Source organism: Sceloporus undulatus, chromosome 1, assembly GCF_019175285.1.
Source record: "Sceloporus undulatus isolate JIND9_A2432 ecotype Alabama chromosome 1, SceUnd_v1.1, whole genome shotgun sequence".
Lineage (NCBI taxonomy): Eukaryota > Metazoa > Chordata > Lepidosauria > Squamata > Phrynosomatidae > Sceloporus > Sceloporus undulatus.
This window is the reverse complement of record NC_056522.1, coordinates 266,679,859-266,696,212: the sequence shown is the minus strand read 5'-3', so window position 1 is coordinate 266,696,212 and position 16,354 is coordinate 266,679,859. Positions and strand designations below refer to the sequence as shown.

The following is a 16,354-nucleotide window of genomic DNA, read 5'->3' as shown; positions in this document are numbered from 1 at the left end:
TTAAATCAATCCACAGTTGGCACCTTCTCTTGAGACCAGGTAATAATGGCCTGTTACAGACAGGCCAAAATAAAGCTGCTTCGAGTCACTTTGGAGGTATGGTATTTCAATGATGCATGAGTCCTAAGAGTCCAAAAGCCGCACCAAAGCTGTACTCCAGTCCTTAGGACTGGAGCGTGGCTTTAGTGCAGCTTTTGGATTCTTAGGACACATGCATCATTGAAATACCATACCTCCAAAGTGACTCGAAGCAGCTTTATTTTGGCCTGTCTGTAACAGGCCAATGTTTGCTTCTCTTTGTTTTGATAAGGATAATCCATCTCTGTATCTATGTTTTCACCTTCAATGGGGGAATATCTGGCACGGATATTTAAGGTGCTTGCTCAAGAGATAACTAGCCCACATTAACAATTCCCCTTTAAACAGCCTCTTGTATTCAAAGTGGAATAATCAAGGATGGCCTATGGGTGTCCTTTTCAGTACATGATTATCAATGCATTGGAAATCATGATCTCTACTTCGAAAAATATGGAGGGGGGAGGTTATGAAAATTATTTTGTAATATTAGGAGGGATATGTTGATTAGGAGTTTGAGCAGGGTCACCACACCAAAATGGTTTCAGAAGGGATCAAGATGAGATAAAGCGACTCATGTAAAAGAAGGTTTATTGGTGTTTTATAGCAAAGAAAACCCATCTGCTGTGCTTGCCCAGCACCACTAGTTAAGGAGTACCCTGGAAGTGACAGGTTTCCTGGAGTTGTGCAGGCACTCCTCACCCCAAGAGCAGGCAACAGATGGTTGCAAGCTGTAGGGTTATGTGCGGTGTCCCAAAAAGTTAAAGAAATCCCTTTTGAACACAAGCATCTAACTCCAATTCCCCACAAGAAAGTCCAATGAAAAGATGTTCCTTGCCCCCACGAAATCTCATGGCTATGTTTTCTCAGGAAAGCCTGAGATCTACTAGTATGCTAGGGTAAATAGTACACTGAGACCTAGCAACTGTAGGGAGAGGTATAGGGAGAGGTGGAATATAAACAAACATTACTATTATTATTATTATTATTATTATTATTATTATTATTATTATTATTAGCAACAATTTTGTCTATACTAACATAATAACTCTTTCATGCCTATTTTAAACGGTGCAACAGTAGAATGTGAAGGTAAATTTTAGCCTAAAATTGAAACATTCACATGCATATTTCTCATATTTGTTGTTGTACTGGGGTAATTGTGTATGAAGTCTCAGTAAGTTAAATAAAACTGAGGGCTCAAGCAGATGAGGAAGTAAGAGCAGCCCCAATCACGTCAAGATCACCACAGGACTGTGGTAACCAGACACCGCAATCCTGAGGGCGCTCACTGCCGCAGTCCTCAATGGTCCACAAAAAGGAGTGGTAAGAAACCACTCCTTTTGTGGCCAGTTTTGGGCCGCATTCGGCAGCCCTGGCATAATCCTCACACATTCCAGAGGTGTACATCATGTGCACGCCCCACCCCCAAATTGGTCCGATGGCAGCCCTTTGGGGCCATCTGTTTGAGGCCTGAATTGCAGCAGTTCTCCAAGCTGGTTATGAGATGGTGAATGTGAACTGCAGCAATTTTTATTAATTTCAGAAGGATGTGTACCATGTTCTCCCCTTTCAAATTCTCCAAAGTCATTATTTTTCATTGCTTCAGTAGTGGATTGAAGGCCTCAAACAAAATTTAGAGACTTCTTCATGATAAGTTCAAATGGCACCCACATCTGTGATAAATATTGTGCTTCCTTTATCCTCTATGTCATTTTATTTGCCTAGAATAAGTATACCAAATCTGGAAAGTGTTGTTATTTCACAGGTGATGCTGATAAGAGACTAGGTCCTGTGCTGGTCTGACCAATTTTTAAACTTACACATTTGGAAAATAAATTCATAGCACCTACATTTCTTGGTAATCTAAAGAACATTATTGATTTTTCTTATCTAAGCAGTAGCAGAGGTGCCTTTAGAATTTATTGAAACAATTGTTTCCTTCCATGCTCTGAAACATGAGCAGCTAGACACAAGCATATGTTTAGTGCATTTCTTCTCAGTGCCCTGACTGTTCCGTTGCAATGTTGCATTTCCAGCAGAACTGAAGAGGCACACAATCTGCCATTGGGATTTAATGTATGTTTTAAGCATATTTTTTTTACAGGGGCATAAGGGTCTTATTATGAAGCAGCTTTCTCTCAATTATCACCTTTCTCGTCATTGTTCTGAACTGCAGTATTTGGGTAGCTGCCCTTCTGATCAGAATGGCTTGTGGGATGAAGTACTCAGTGCTCTCTTTCTGTCACAGTGTGGTATACAGTGCAGAATATGAGACTGGTTCAAAACCTTCTGCATTTCTGGCAACTGAAATAAAAAAGTCACTGTTTTTCTTTACTTAATTCTGTGTACCTTCACAGTGTCTGCTCTATGTTAAGTATCTTGTATATATCAAGTGCTAACAATGTGAATGAAATCCATACCATTTCCAAATTGTAACACAACAAAATATGGAAAAACCAAAAGGTGAGTTTAAATACTTTTGCAAGGCACTGTCCTTAATGTCTCCCAAAAGAACTAGCAACTGAAGTTGAATTTCCTTGCTCCTGTAACCCTTTATCCTTTTCCTCTCTTTCTTCTTACTTTTTGCATAGAGCAAAGCATGACTAAAATCAAATCAGAACATCCAAAACATAACAGAAATAAAGAAAATAAGTCCAGAACAAACATCATTTATTATTACTTCACTTCTGTCTTGATGGGGATTTGGGAAATGGGGTGGAATAGCTTTATCATATGGCCACATTCACCCTAATAAAACATGTGGTTTATATATATATTAGTCATTAACAAATGTGGCTCGCATCCTCATTTAAAAAAAAAAAAATCACATAAAGCATTCCACCAGGGAAATGGATGAAAAAATATGCTTACTGAAGGGCAAGACTGAACAAAACATTCAGAGACAACCAATGTGATCACAATGAAAGAAATTAGCTGATCGAAAAGCCTACATCATGCATTACTGTGAAGATCCATATGGTACAAACACAACATTCTGGCCTATATTCAGTTCTCATTGTTAAGGAGGTGAGTTGGAGGAGGAGGTCTACTCCATCCTTGTTCCCACTCCTGTGTTCATCACATGCTCCCTGCCTCTGAACTGCACAGTGTTGTTAGATTGAGTTTTTAATGTCTAAAATGTGCAAAAGTAACAACGATTCTAACCTTGAATTCAAAAACCACAGATTCACTTTTGTACATAAGCACTGTGTGACGCAGAACATTTCCTGTCAAGAGTTTTTAAAGCAGAAAATAGATGGCCACCTGTCAGGGAAAGCATGGCAGTAGCTTAATTGCATCAAATGGGGATTGGAGTAAACCAACTTTCCCCAACCTAGTGGTCTTAAAATGTTTTGAACATGAATTCTCATAAGAACCAGCCAATGGTCAAGGATTATGGGAGCTATAGTCCAAAACATCTGGAGGTTGCCAGGCTGGGAAACCCTAGATTAGATTATTGAAGTTCCTTCCACCTCTATTATTGTATGAATACATTTCACACTTCTTTCGCCTTTACAGTATGGAGTGAGAACTGGTAACAAGGGGATCCATCCAGGTTCCAGGTCATCTGATTTTTTGTACAGCCTTAAAAATCTGCATTATACACTGCAGTGCCCTTCTCCCATATTTCTAAGGATGCAGACAAATAAAGCATGTCAACCTGTTCTTCCCCAGGATGAACAGCTGCAGAGGTTATCAGTGAGTCATCATCTCCTTATTAAGCACTTCAACTGCTCACTCCAAGACCTGACTGAAAAATGATGCCAAGCAAGCAAGACAAATTCACACATTCTGCTAAGTCACCTTAATGTTTAACCTAGGCTCTTGGCATGTAGGTCTGCCAGCACAATCTGGGCCACAAATTGCTGGCATGGCAATGTACCATGTGCAGGTCATTCATGCTGGTTTGAACAAAGCACTGAGCATCTAGAATACTGAATAAGTTTTTTTCTTTGCTTATACACTTAAATGTGGCATTCTATGCACATTTAAATTGGTCCCAAGATAGAACTCTTATGTAACTAAGGCAGAGAGACCTTTTATTGATGCAGAAGAACTTAAGTTGCATGAACTGAACTTAGGAAAAGGGAACAGTTTGTTACTGTTGCCACTGGTAACAATAACATTGGTGTGTAAGAGGTTAAGTCCTTTGTATATGTTGGTTCCCACTGGAGGGCCCTTCAGCTTTTTCTTAGGTGACTTATGGGCCCTATAAAAAGATAGCTGCCTTATATAGAGGCACATTTGAGGGGTACAAACATTTATTTTCTTGGTATTGTTTATTGTGTTATAGAAGCTGATGAACTTTTTAACACAACTGTTTATACCACAAAATAATTCACTGCATTTCCCCCCTCAGCAACAACTTTATGGGAATGAAGAGAGAGTCATATAAGATACAAAAAGAAAAAGGAGAAATTAAAGGACTTTTTATATGACTGAAACTTAAGAAAGACTAGAAAGTGTCCTTTAACAAGTAATACAGCCCATTCAATCTTTCTATAAATTTTATAATGCAATTTTCATTTCTTCTTTTCCTTTTATGGTTCCCAAGATAAAAAGTGCTCTTTCCCCGTTTTACAGGAAATGGTGAACAACCTCAACTCTTGTGAGTGGAATGGTGTTTCTATAATACTATCCTGTTCGTTCTTAAAGGGAAATTCCAATGTACTATAATAGCTAGCCTTATCACTGTGTTTAATTACCACAAGAAGAGGAACGTTACTGGAGGGAAACTGTGTCTCAGAGTAGCAAACAAGTTATATTTCAGCATGCTGATGATACAGAGCTGGAGTGAGAATTACATACCAGTTTTACTAAGGCATTCAAAAAGGATTCAAAATTAAAGTGTTACATTTTAAAATAATTGATTCATGTAAAGAACACATTTTATAGCATTAATTTAATCAAAAAATCACTCAATCTGGGCTCACTACGAAATACTGTAATGTCTTTACTTAGAATGGGAATTGTGGAGTAAGAAACATGTGTCCCCCTCTAGATGTTACTGGATTGCAACTCCCAGCATTCCTCACCATTGATTATGCATACTAGGGTTGCTGGACTTGCAGCCTGACAATATCCAGAGGATGACATAATTTTTACCCTTGATTTAGGACTTCATTAGATGAAAGATGAAATCTTATGCGCAATATTTGCAGATGCATCCCATTTAACCCAACTGCATGTATTTTCAAAGAAATATGCATAGGATCAGTTGTTTGAAGAACTCCTGTAATCTAACCAGACCATACTGATGGTCCCCTGAAAGATACTCAGAGCATTTCTTCAGTAAAATACATGTTGTTGTTCTGTGCTTTCAAATCAACCCTGAGGCGAACCTATCACATGTTTTTTTTGGCAAGATTTGTTCAGAGAGGGTTTGCCTTAGCGCTACCAAGTCAAGTGGAAAATGCCAAAGTGGAAACCCAGGCTCAGGGTAGACAGATGAAGCTGCAGCCAAGAAGCCCTCCCCAGAATAGTTGAACTGCTAGGCTAGGAGAGAGGGGGAGAAGGGAAAATGCTGGCTCTTCATCTCAAGCACGAACCCAGTCAGTTCCCATGCCTCTGAAATTGCTGCTGCTCCAGGGAGTGGAGGTAAATCTTTTTTTAAAAATTAAAAATAATTCCTTATTTACCTAAAATTGGATTGCAATCCTATAGCACTGGTGGCCATCATGAAGCTCTCCATATGTTGCTGGGCTGAAGTTCCCACCAGGCTTAGTCATCATAGCCAATGGCAAGGAATGCTGGGACTTGCAGTCAAACAGCATCTAGGCAGTGCATGATTCCTATGGTAATAACAGCAGCTTCCAAATCTTAATTGTCTCAAGAGGCTCCTAAGTGGGAGTAGAATTTCAGCAAGTAAAAGAGAGAAGGATGTTGGTTGATTTGTTTTATTGTTTGCCTTCAGGTCATTTCTGACTTATGGTGACCCTAAGGTTAGGGGGCTGAGAGAGTGTGACTAGCCCAAGGTCACCCAATGGGTTTCCATGGCTGAGCACGGATTCGAACCCTGGTCTCATAGTCCAATACTCATAATTCAGTACTCAAACCAGTACACCATGCTGGCAATCTTGTGATATATTTTAGTCACTTTTTTTCTGTGTTTCCTGGGGGAAAACAGTGGGGTGAAATGCAGGCAACATGACTATCGTGGGAATTACTTAGTCCAACATCCTACAATCTGACATCCTCCAGATTTTTAAACTACATCTTTCATAAGCTCTAGCCAATATAAGCAATGACCAAACATTGTGGGAATCGCAGTCCAAAATGTCTAGGGACCATGAAGATGGGTAAGACAGGCTAGCCCAATCAATCCCTCCACACACCTACCTTTGATGTGGTGAGAAATCGGACATTGTTCATGGCTCCATTGCACCACATGTACTTTTTAGTACTTTGGCACTAAAGGAACACTGGTTCCTTATTGTAGGGTGAAGGAAAAGGGGACTTCAGATAATTTTTGTACTAATCTCCTATAATTTCTCACCTGTCTAGGGCTGGTAAGACTTGCAGGCTGAAAACATCTGGAAGACCAAAGCTGCCCATTCTTGTTGTAGGCATTTTATGTTTTCAAAAATTGGCTTTTAATTTGTGCACCAGAAACATACTGAGGCAAAAACCTATCTTTTCTTATTACTGCACAGCCATTCAATTTTCTTTTCACTCTTTCATTCAGGTTGCTATGCCAGCGTCCTTTTAACAAGTCAAGCTTTCTTTACACTGTTCTCCCACAAGGCCAGAGGTGCTTTTAATTCAATCTTTAGGACATCTGAATCAATCTCTGGATTGTGCCATGTCAAGGGAGCAACCCTTTTCTGAGTGCAGCTGGTTGTATGTGTCTCTGGTGTGTGTTATGTGAAATATCTTCTTTAATTCCGTAGGTGTCAGTGTTTAATCCTAACACTGGCAGGAAACATAACTCACTTTCTTGTGAAAACAGGGAGAAGAAGAATAATTTCTCTTTTATAGACTCCATGGCAGATATCCTAATACACAGTGGGCCATCAAGGCACTGATATAGGGTGAATGGATTTAGCCCACATTCTCTACAAAATTAGGTTTGAAGAACTTCAGCCTCATGCCTGACTCTGAAGCTGCTTAATGGTCTTGCTCCACTTTTCCATACAACTGTTCAGTATTATTCCCTTTATATGTATGTATAAATGCATGTTCAGCTTCTGTATCACCTTCATTTTTTCCCCTCACTTCAAACTATCAGCACCTTTCAGACAGACATATTTTGATCTTATGTTTGTAGAATACTAAACATCGAGGGTGGCGGTTCAGAAATGAATACATTGATATTAATAATGCTAATACTTGTTGGACATAAGAAATCACTTCCCAGGGCTTTCAAATCAGATACAAAGTTTGAACATAAAATCTGAACTTTTAAGGATGCATCTACACTATAGAAATAATGCAGTTTGACATCACTTTAAGTGCTGTAGGCTCAACTCTATGGAACCCTGGGATTTTTAGTTTTACAAGGTCTTTAGCCTTCTCTGCCAAAGAGTGCTGGTGCCTCACAAAGTACAAATCCCAGGATTCTGTAGGAGTGTAAATGTACCCTAATAAACAAATTTCATCCACAATTAACTTTCATTCACAAAATGTTACAGATGTGTGTGTGCCCAATGTCCAAACAATGTTGTCTCCCATTTATAACTCCTTTTTTTGTGTGTGATCCCATTGTTTTCCCTTTTATTCTCATTTAATCTGTTAAGGAGGGGAAGATGGAGAAGGTATACAATGCTTTTTGACTGGCAGTACTAAGATCTCTCTGTTGAGAAAAGGGGAGTTTATGACACAGCTGATGCATAACACACACGTTGGGGCTGGAATACAACATGGTACCTTTGACAAGTTGTTAACATAATACAGAAAGATTACTTTCAAATTTCAAGGTGTTTGCAGATGATTATTTCTCCCAGCATCAGTAGTAGAGTACTAAACAGGCAGAGGCAAGCGAACAGGCACATATACTATTAGCACAAGGACTGCTGGTGCTGAGTTTTAATAACTCTGTCTCCCTCTGGCACATGCTTAATTGCTTTGCCACCTATCCTGATCTCAACATTTGGAGGAACAGCTGTCAGTACTGGGATGAGTATCATCCCTATGTGGATTGTTGAAGTAAGACATTCTGATCCAACATGTCTACAATAAGCAACTTTCTATATAACCCCTTCTGACTATATATTCTAGTCTACACAGTTTTGCCAGGCCATTTTGAGATGCAAACAGTTCTACAGTTAGTCAATGGTGAAGAGGTCCATCTCACCCTTCCCATTCTTTTCAAAAGGGTTTGTACAGTTGCTATCAGCCATCTGCAGTATTTTCACCAGCAGTTACACTCTACACACTTTAGTTATGCCCAACAAGCATCAGCTCTACTTCTAAAACCTCCCTCAAAGTGTTCTTGGTCCCATTAGGGGCTATAATCACATTCAGTTTACCAAGTTACAACCCTGCTACAAAACTTCCCTAGCAACACCAGGGATGAACAGATTACTAATCTCAGTATTCCATAGGATGGAACCATGGGTGTTAAAGTGGAATAACAGTTCTAACACTGTGTAGTGTGAATGGGCCACATGTGTGTCTTGGCCCACCCTGAACCTTCCCCTCACAAATTGGAGCAAAAAGTAATTGCTCACTATGGAACTGCTGGGACAATTGCCACCTACCTCTGCAACTTCAGATCTGGAGGATCGCTTCTCGGCTTTTTGGTTAAGATCAAGTGCAGATCTGGAGAAATGTTTTGCCACTCATCACATTCAGAGTCATCATGGTAAGTAGAAATGTACTTTAGATTTAAATGGCAAAAAGGGCCCAGTACATACCTGCAGGAAAGTCTGGGCTGGTGGTGGCCTGTTTTCCTGTGGAGGGACACCGCAGCAGACAAACTGTGCGGCGTCCCTCCACCCCAAAAAGAACATGGAAAAACCGGGTTCTTTTTTGGTCACCGGGTGCTCATCACAAGTGCACCAATGGTGCGCTTGTGACATAAGCGACACACAGCAACGTCTATATGGTGTGGATTGCTTATGTCAAGATGGCGGCGCCCAAGTGGACAGGATGCCGCCATTAGGCCACTGCGGTGCCAGGCTAGGGTTAGGGACCATGCAGTTGGTACACGGTCCCTAACCCTAGAATCAGTGGTGGCACACTGCTTCAGGACCGTCTGTCCCAGGCCCATGCCTCCAGGTTTAAGGCTTTCTCAGACAGTCTGCCCAAATGACTCGCTGCCACCATCTTCAATGTCTCATACTGCATCTTCCCCTTAGGAAGCTGCTACACAGTCAACCAATCCAAAACCCATTAATCCCACAGTGGTTTGTATTTCCTCTTTAGACAAAGAGAGCAGATGAAACAGACACCTGTTTTTCCTTTACTGATCTTGAAAACTCCAGGGATTAGCATGTTTCTGTTTCAGCAAAGCACAAATGCTGAACATCTAATTTAAACACACATTATTCCAAGCTTCACACCTCTCTCAATACAATCACTTGTCCTGTACCTGTAGTGAAAATAAGGCTTGGTGGGAGAATTCAAGCACCTTTGCTTTCAAAACAGCCACAATAATAATGTTATATATAGAACTTCTCTCACTGGGCTGAAATGGAGCTGCTACGTGAGAAATCATTTCACTTTTCCTCACTCCCACTACTCAATAAAAATAGCTTCACCTCAGAAAAAAACAGTGTAAAGGTAGCTATGCTTCTTTTCCTCTCTACAAAATGTATTTTCTTTTGTTCTCTTGCAACACACAATTTCCCTGTATCACACATGTAAAGGTGAGTCAGCCTTATCCCTGTGGCACATGCCATATTTGGTCAGTTATAGGCCATTCTCACAAGGAATAGCTAAACTGGTTTTTGCATTTCCCTACATCTCTGAAATGTGAAACTGATATTGGCAAGAACCCAGAATGTAAATTTGATTTTAAAATGCTCCTTGCCTGCTTCAGTCCCTCATCCATGGCACACATAAACAATGCTTTCCAGAGAGGATGCAATGTCATGTAAAAATGCTCACAACTCTTCAGATTCAGACAGTCAGACTGAACATTACATATAAGACAAATTAATACTCTCCACAGTTTTTAAAAAGAGACAACCTGCTATAGAGACAATACAATACAATACAATAATGGTAAGGATGAGGGTGAAGACTGCTTAATGAATAACCTTTTGTTGCACTTAGTTATTCTATATAATTATTTACATCCTGAGTTTTGCCTGTAAATAAATCCCACAAAGGGGCTCATAACAAAGCAAGAAAGATGCACAATTTCATCCAGGTAAAATATAGAATAAATATGTGCAGAATAATAATAGCCAAAAGATAATCAGCAAAAGAAGATATACAATGTAAACTAAAAGCTCCAAAAAGCAAAATAAAAATGCCATAGCACAGTGGTTTTCAAATGGTGAGGCAAGACACCTAGCAAGAGGCACAAGAGCTGCTCAAGGGGAGCACGATATTTGAAAGCCCTGATCCCTTCTCCTCCTTCTCTTCCCATACCTTTTTATGTGTAAAATTGACACATACATGAGTTAAATATTGAATTTACTTAAATGAAACTGTTCTAATTTGAATAACATTACTTCCTAATAAAATGTTAAAATAAGAATATACATGAATGTGAGAATGAAAACACACACTAAATAAACAAATATTTTTATTCATATAATACATGAAGGGGTGTGTGCAATGTCCACATGCAGATATAAAGAAGGGTCCCAAGGGTAAAAAATTTGAGCACCACTGTTTTAATAATACAGTAATAACTTTATTACGGCCATGTGGCCAGCACAGCACCACTGTTTTAACACTGCTGGAGCCCAGGATCCTATGGTCCTGGGAACAAAATAGTGCTGGGGTGATCAGATGAGTCAAACATTTCACTCTTGCGAGGCAATTTCCCTTCTAAATTTTGCCCAGCACTGCAGTGGTTCATGTGGGGGCTTTCCTATGAGGATGGAACTTCTCTCTTCTTATAAGCATATCCAAAGCAAGCCAAAATAAAGCTGCTTCAGGTGTCTTTGGAGGTATGCTGTTTAAATGATGCATGCATCCTAAGAATCCGGAAGCTGCACCAAAGCTGCACTCCAGTGCTTAGGAATGGAGTGTGGCTTTGGTGCGACCTCCGGACTCTTAGGACCCATGCATCATTTAAATAGCATACCTCCAAAGAGACCAGAAGCAGCTTAATTTTGGCAGTCTGTAACAGGCCATAGATCTTTATTCAATTGTGCCCATTGTACTACGACTTGCATATTTCCAGGATTGGCACAAAGATGACATCGAATCCAATTCTTCTTGCAAAGTGGTTGCACAACCAATTCTATAAGAAGTTGGGTACAACCAATGTACAAACTTGTGCACAACTGCATGTGAAAAAATTATAACAGAGAGCAGTTGCATTAGCAGGAATTTTGACTCTGATGTAGTGATTTGAGCACTGGACTATGATTCTGGAAAACAGAGAAGATTATCACACTAGGGTTTACCATCAGTCAATTGTCTCTGGATTGTCGGGGGAGCATGCATATATGAACGCCTGGCGTGCTTTCTCAGTGTCATGGAATTGTCAGCTCCCTCTAGTGTCATGGAATCATTCAGGGAGAGTGAATTTCCTCTTAACACAAAATATCCGTTAAGAGGAAATTCACTCTCCCAGAACGATTCCATGATGCTAAAGGGAGGTGACAATTCCATGATGCAGAGGAAGCGCACCAGGCTTTCATACACACATGCTTCCCCAATGACCCAGGGACGATTGACTGATGCTAAGTCCTAGTGTGATAATCTTCAGGGTTTGAATTCCAATTTAGCCAAGGAAACCCACTGGGTGACTTTGGGCAAGTCACACACTCTTAGCATCAGAAGAAGGCAAAAGAAAAACCTGTCTGAGCAAATCTTCCCATTAAAACCCTATGATAGGTTCATCTTAGGATCCCCATAAGTCAGAAACTACTAAGACACACAACAACAATAAGAACCACAACAACAGCAGCAACAAGAAAGCATTGTATGGGATTTAGGCCGGTAAGTTGAGTGCTATGATTACTGGTAACTTATAAGAACTAGCAATACATCTAATTGTGTATCTAATTTCATTGTAGATAATAAAAGCCAGATTCTGACACAAATACAACAGTCTTGATCAGCACAAGAAAAGTAGCCAGTTCCTTTTTTTTATTTTTATACAATTTATGATACACAAATGTCTATGTCTTCTACAATCAACTGGAAATGTACCTATTGTTCTGGTCCCATAGCACTTCTGCACTATAACCATAATAATACCAATTTCCTAAGGAGAGTCAAACATGGGTAGGTGGCTAGTGTAAGAAGCACAGCAAGACATTTATATCATTTGCTGATACTCATTCTTATTTCTGAAGGGACAAAATATTCAGAATTAAGAATTAAAATGAACCTTTCTGAAAGGGTTTCATGGGTGCAAGACAGGTATTGGTGGAATCAGAAGGCGGCTAAGCAAGGAAAGCCATGTGGAAAATCATGTCTTCCCACCCACATCACCAACAGTCTGAAAGACCATTCTTTGTACCACATGAGTCATCAATGCTTTGTGCTGCCAATTATTGGGGAATTCCCTGATTTCCAGGTAATAAAAAGTCTTTCCGCATAATTTCTGGGTATAAAAAAATATGGGGAATTTCCAGGGAATTAAACCTTCCCATTGGGTAATTAAAAGCCTTTCTGTTTATGGCGAATGATTTCACTTCCCACCACAAAAAAATGGCCAAAAATGCCTATCCTGCCAAAAAATGGCCAACCTGGAAGTTCCTGCCCCCTTTTGCCTTCCCATAGTGTTTTGCAGCCCCTTGGCTCAGAAGTCCCCCCCCCCCCCCGACCCAGATGTCCCGCCCCTGATCCAGATGCCCCGGGGAATTTGGGGGCATATCAGGGATTTTCAGGGGGATTTCCTTCTAGGGTGATTGGCAACGCTGATGGGGAAGCATATTGGAATGTGAAGTTTAATAGTATATTCAGTTCTGCAAAAAAAAAAGGCATGTTTGGGGACACCTGAAGATGACTGGCATCAGCGTCTAAATAGGTTCCCATTTCCGTAAGAGGCAGTGAACAATTCAGTTATGAGAGGCCTCATCTTGCTGATTTCCAGGGGGGTTATATAGTTCGATGGCAAATCTTCTCTGAACAAATATTGCCAAGAAAACCCCATGATAGGATCGCCATAAATCAAAAATTACCTGAAGGCACAAAACACCACCACCACCACCAACAACAACAACAACAACTCGGTTAAATGGCCTGCTGTTTCAAACTGCCAAAACAAGGTTGCCACACACATGACAGCACCTAAAATTTTTAGAATTTTCACTTCCATTTGTCACATTGGCAAAAATCATCCTTGATAACAGAGAGAGATTCAAATCTACCTTGCAGCTATAGAATAGATCTGAATCTCTCTCTATTATCAAGGATGATGAGGAAGAGCAGCAGGGACAGAATTCAGGGACAGAGCAGGGGACCCTGGGAGTACCATGAAAGGGAACAGCCACTGCTAAGCCTCGGAGGAGGCGTGTGGTGGTTGTGGGGGACTCCTTGCTGAGAGGCACTGAACCAGTGGTTTGCAGGCCTGACAAGATGTCTCGGGAGGTGTGTTGCATCCCTGGAGCAAAGATCCATGATGTGAGAGAGAGGCTGACAAGACTTGTCAAGCCTACTGACCATTACCTCTTTCTTTTGGTTCATGTGGGAACCAATGATACTGCAAGGCACAGCCTTCAGAATATCATAAGGGATTATGAGGCTTTGGGTAAGATGCTGAAAGAGATGGATGTGCAGGTTGTCATCTCCTCTCTTCTCCCAGTCGAAGGGCATGGGTCCAGGATGGGAGAGGAAAATAGCAGAGGTGAATAACTGGCTCCGCAGATGGTGCCACCATGAACAATTTGGATTTTTGGATCATGGCCTGAGGTTCCATGAGGAAGGACTTTTGGCAAGGGATGGGTTGCATCTCACTCCAGTTGGCAAAAATGTTTTTGCCAATAGTCTCAAAAATTTGACTAGGAGGGCTTTAAACTGAGTTATGTAGGGGAGGGAGACAGTATTCTGGAAGGCAAAAAGGCTGGAGAAAATAGTCAAACTGATACAGAGGGAACAAGGCAAACAGTGCAAGGACCCAAAAGTGGGAGGCAAAAAAACTTGCACAGGCAGCAAGTCAAAGGGACACATGATCTTCGATGTCTCTACACTAATGCACAGAGCATGGGAAATAAGCAAGATGAACTTGAACTCCTAGAACAACAAAGCAAATATGATATAATAGCCATCACTGAAACCTAGTGGGATGAGTCTCATAACTGGAATGTAGAAATAAAGGGGTATAACCTTTTCAAGAGAAACTGGCCAAACAGGAAAGGAGGAGATATATGTCAGAGATATTTACACCAGAGAAGAGATCCAGGACATCAATCCTGGAAGACAGGTGGAGAGCATCTGGATAAAAATTAAAGGGGAAGGAAACAACAAGGACATTATTGTGGGAGTCTACTACAGACCCCCAAGTCAGACTGAGGAATTGGATGATGTCTTTCTAGAACAGATGACCACACATTCAGAAAAGAGAGATGTAGTATCTATCCTGATGTTTTTTGGAAATCGAACTCAGCCAAATCCTCAAGGTCTAACAATTCCTCACTTGCCCTGGAGACAATTTCATTGTTCAAAAGGTGGAAGAGGTAACGAGGGGATCAGCTATTTTGGATCTGATCCTAACCAACAGGGATGACCTAGTTAATGGAGTGCAAGTGGTGGGATCCTTAGGTGGAAGTGACCATGTTCTCCTGGAGTTTGTTATATAAATAAATAATAATAATAAAATAAAATTTTTATTTATATGCCGCCCTTCCTCCGATCAGGGCGGCTTACAACATATTAAAATACACACAATTACAATAAAACCACATTTAAAAACAAACCAACAGTAAAGCCCCAAAGCCCAACCTCTTGGCCACGAAAGAGAGGAGGGAGGCCCACAGGATATTTACTCGGGGCATGCCTGTTGGAATAGGAAGGTTTTAAGGTCCTTCCTAAATTGGGCCAGGGTAGTGGACGAGCGGAGCTCTGTGGGCAGCGCATTCCAAAGGGCTGGGGCAGCTATGGAGAACGTCCTCCGAGTGGTGGAGGCCAATCTAGCCCCAGGCACCTTCAGTAGCTGCTGCCCGGACATTCTGAGGGTGCGAGGCGGAATGTACGGGGAGAGGCGGTCCTTTAGGTATCCTGGGCCCAAGCCATTTAGGGCTTTATAGGTAATTACCAATGTCTTATATTGAGCTCGGAAGCGAATGGGCAGCCAATGGAGATCTTTTAAAACTGGTGTTATATGGCTGGTCCTGGACGCGCCAGTGACCAGCCGGGCTGCCATATTTTGCACCATTTGTAGCTTCCGAGTTTGGTATAAGGGTTGCCCCATGTAGAGTACGTTGCAGAAGTCCAATCTCGAAGTTACCAGAGCATGTACAACAGTTTCTAGGTCCCTCTGGGCCAGGTATGGGCGCAGCTGGCGAATCAGCCGAAGCTGATAACAAGTGCTCTTGACCGTCGCATTCACCTGAGCAGTCAGGTGAAGCGACGAATCAAGAAGCACACCCAGACTGCGCACGGAGTCCCTCACAGGGAGCGTGACCCCGTTCAGGACAGGTGGAACCACCGCCATTCCTGGACCAGGGGAACCTATCACTAGTACCTCCGTTTTCTCTGGATTCAATTTGAGTCGGTTTTCCCTCATCCAGCCCATTACTGACTCCAGACAGGCCATGAGAGGAGAGACACCATCCCCAGTCACTGCATCAGTCGGAGACATAGAGAAAATGATTTGGGTGTCATCAGCGTACTGATAACCCCGCGCCCCATGTCTCCGGATGATCTCTCCCAGCGGTTTCATGTAAATGTTAAATAGCATGGGAGACAGAATGGCCCCTTGAGGGACCCCAGTTTTAAGGGGCCTCTCATCGGAGCACACGTCTCCCAGCTGCACCATCTGGAACCTCCCCGAGAGGTAGGAACGGAACCACTGGAGTGCAGTGCCCCCAATCCCCACCTCTGCAAGGCACCCCAGAAGGATACCATGGTCTATGGTATCGAAAGCCGCTGAGATGTCCAAGAGCACCAACAGGGACACGCTTCCCCTGTCGATGCCCAGACGGAGATCATCGACCAAGGCGACCATGGCCGTCTCAACCCCGTAACCCGCCCGGAAGCCAGT

General features: G+C 41.7%; 1 protein-coding gene across 14 annotated transcripts in view; it reads right to left on the bottom strand.

The window, feature by feature from the left end:
- The window catches only part of BRSK2 (BR serine/threonine kinase 2), a 520,033-nt gene that overhangs the window by 434,546 nt on the left and 69,133 nt on the right, over positions 1-16,354 (bottom strand). The gene's annotated exons all lie outside the window — the stretch shown is intronic.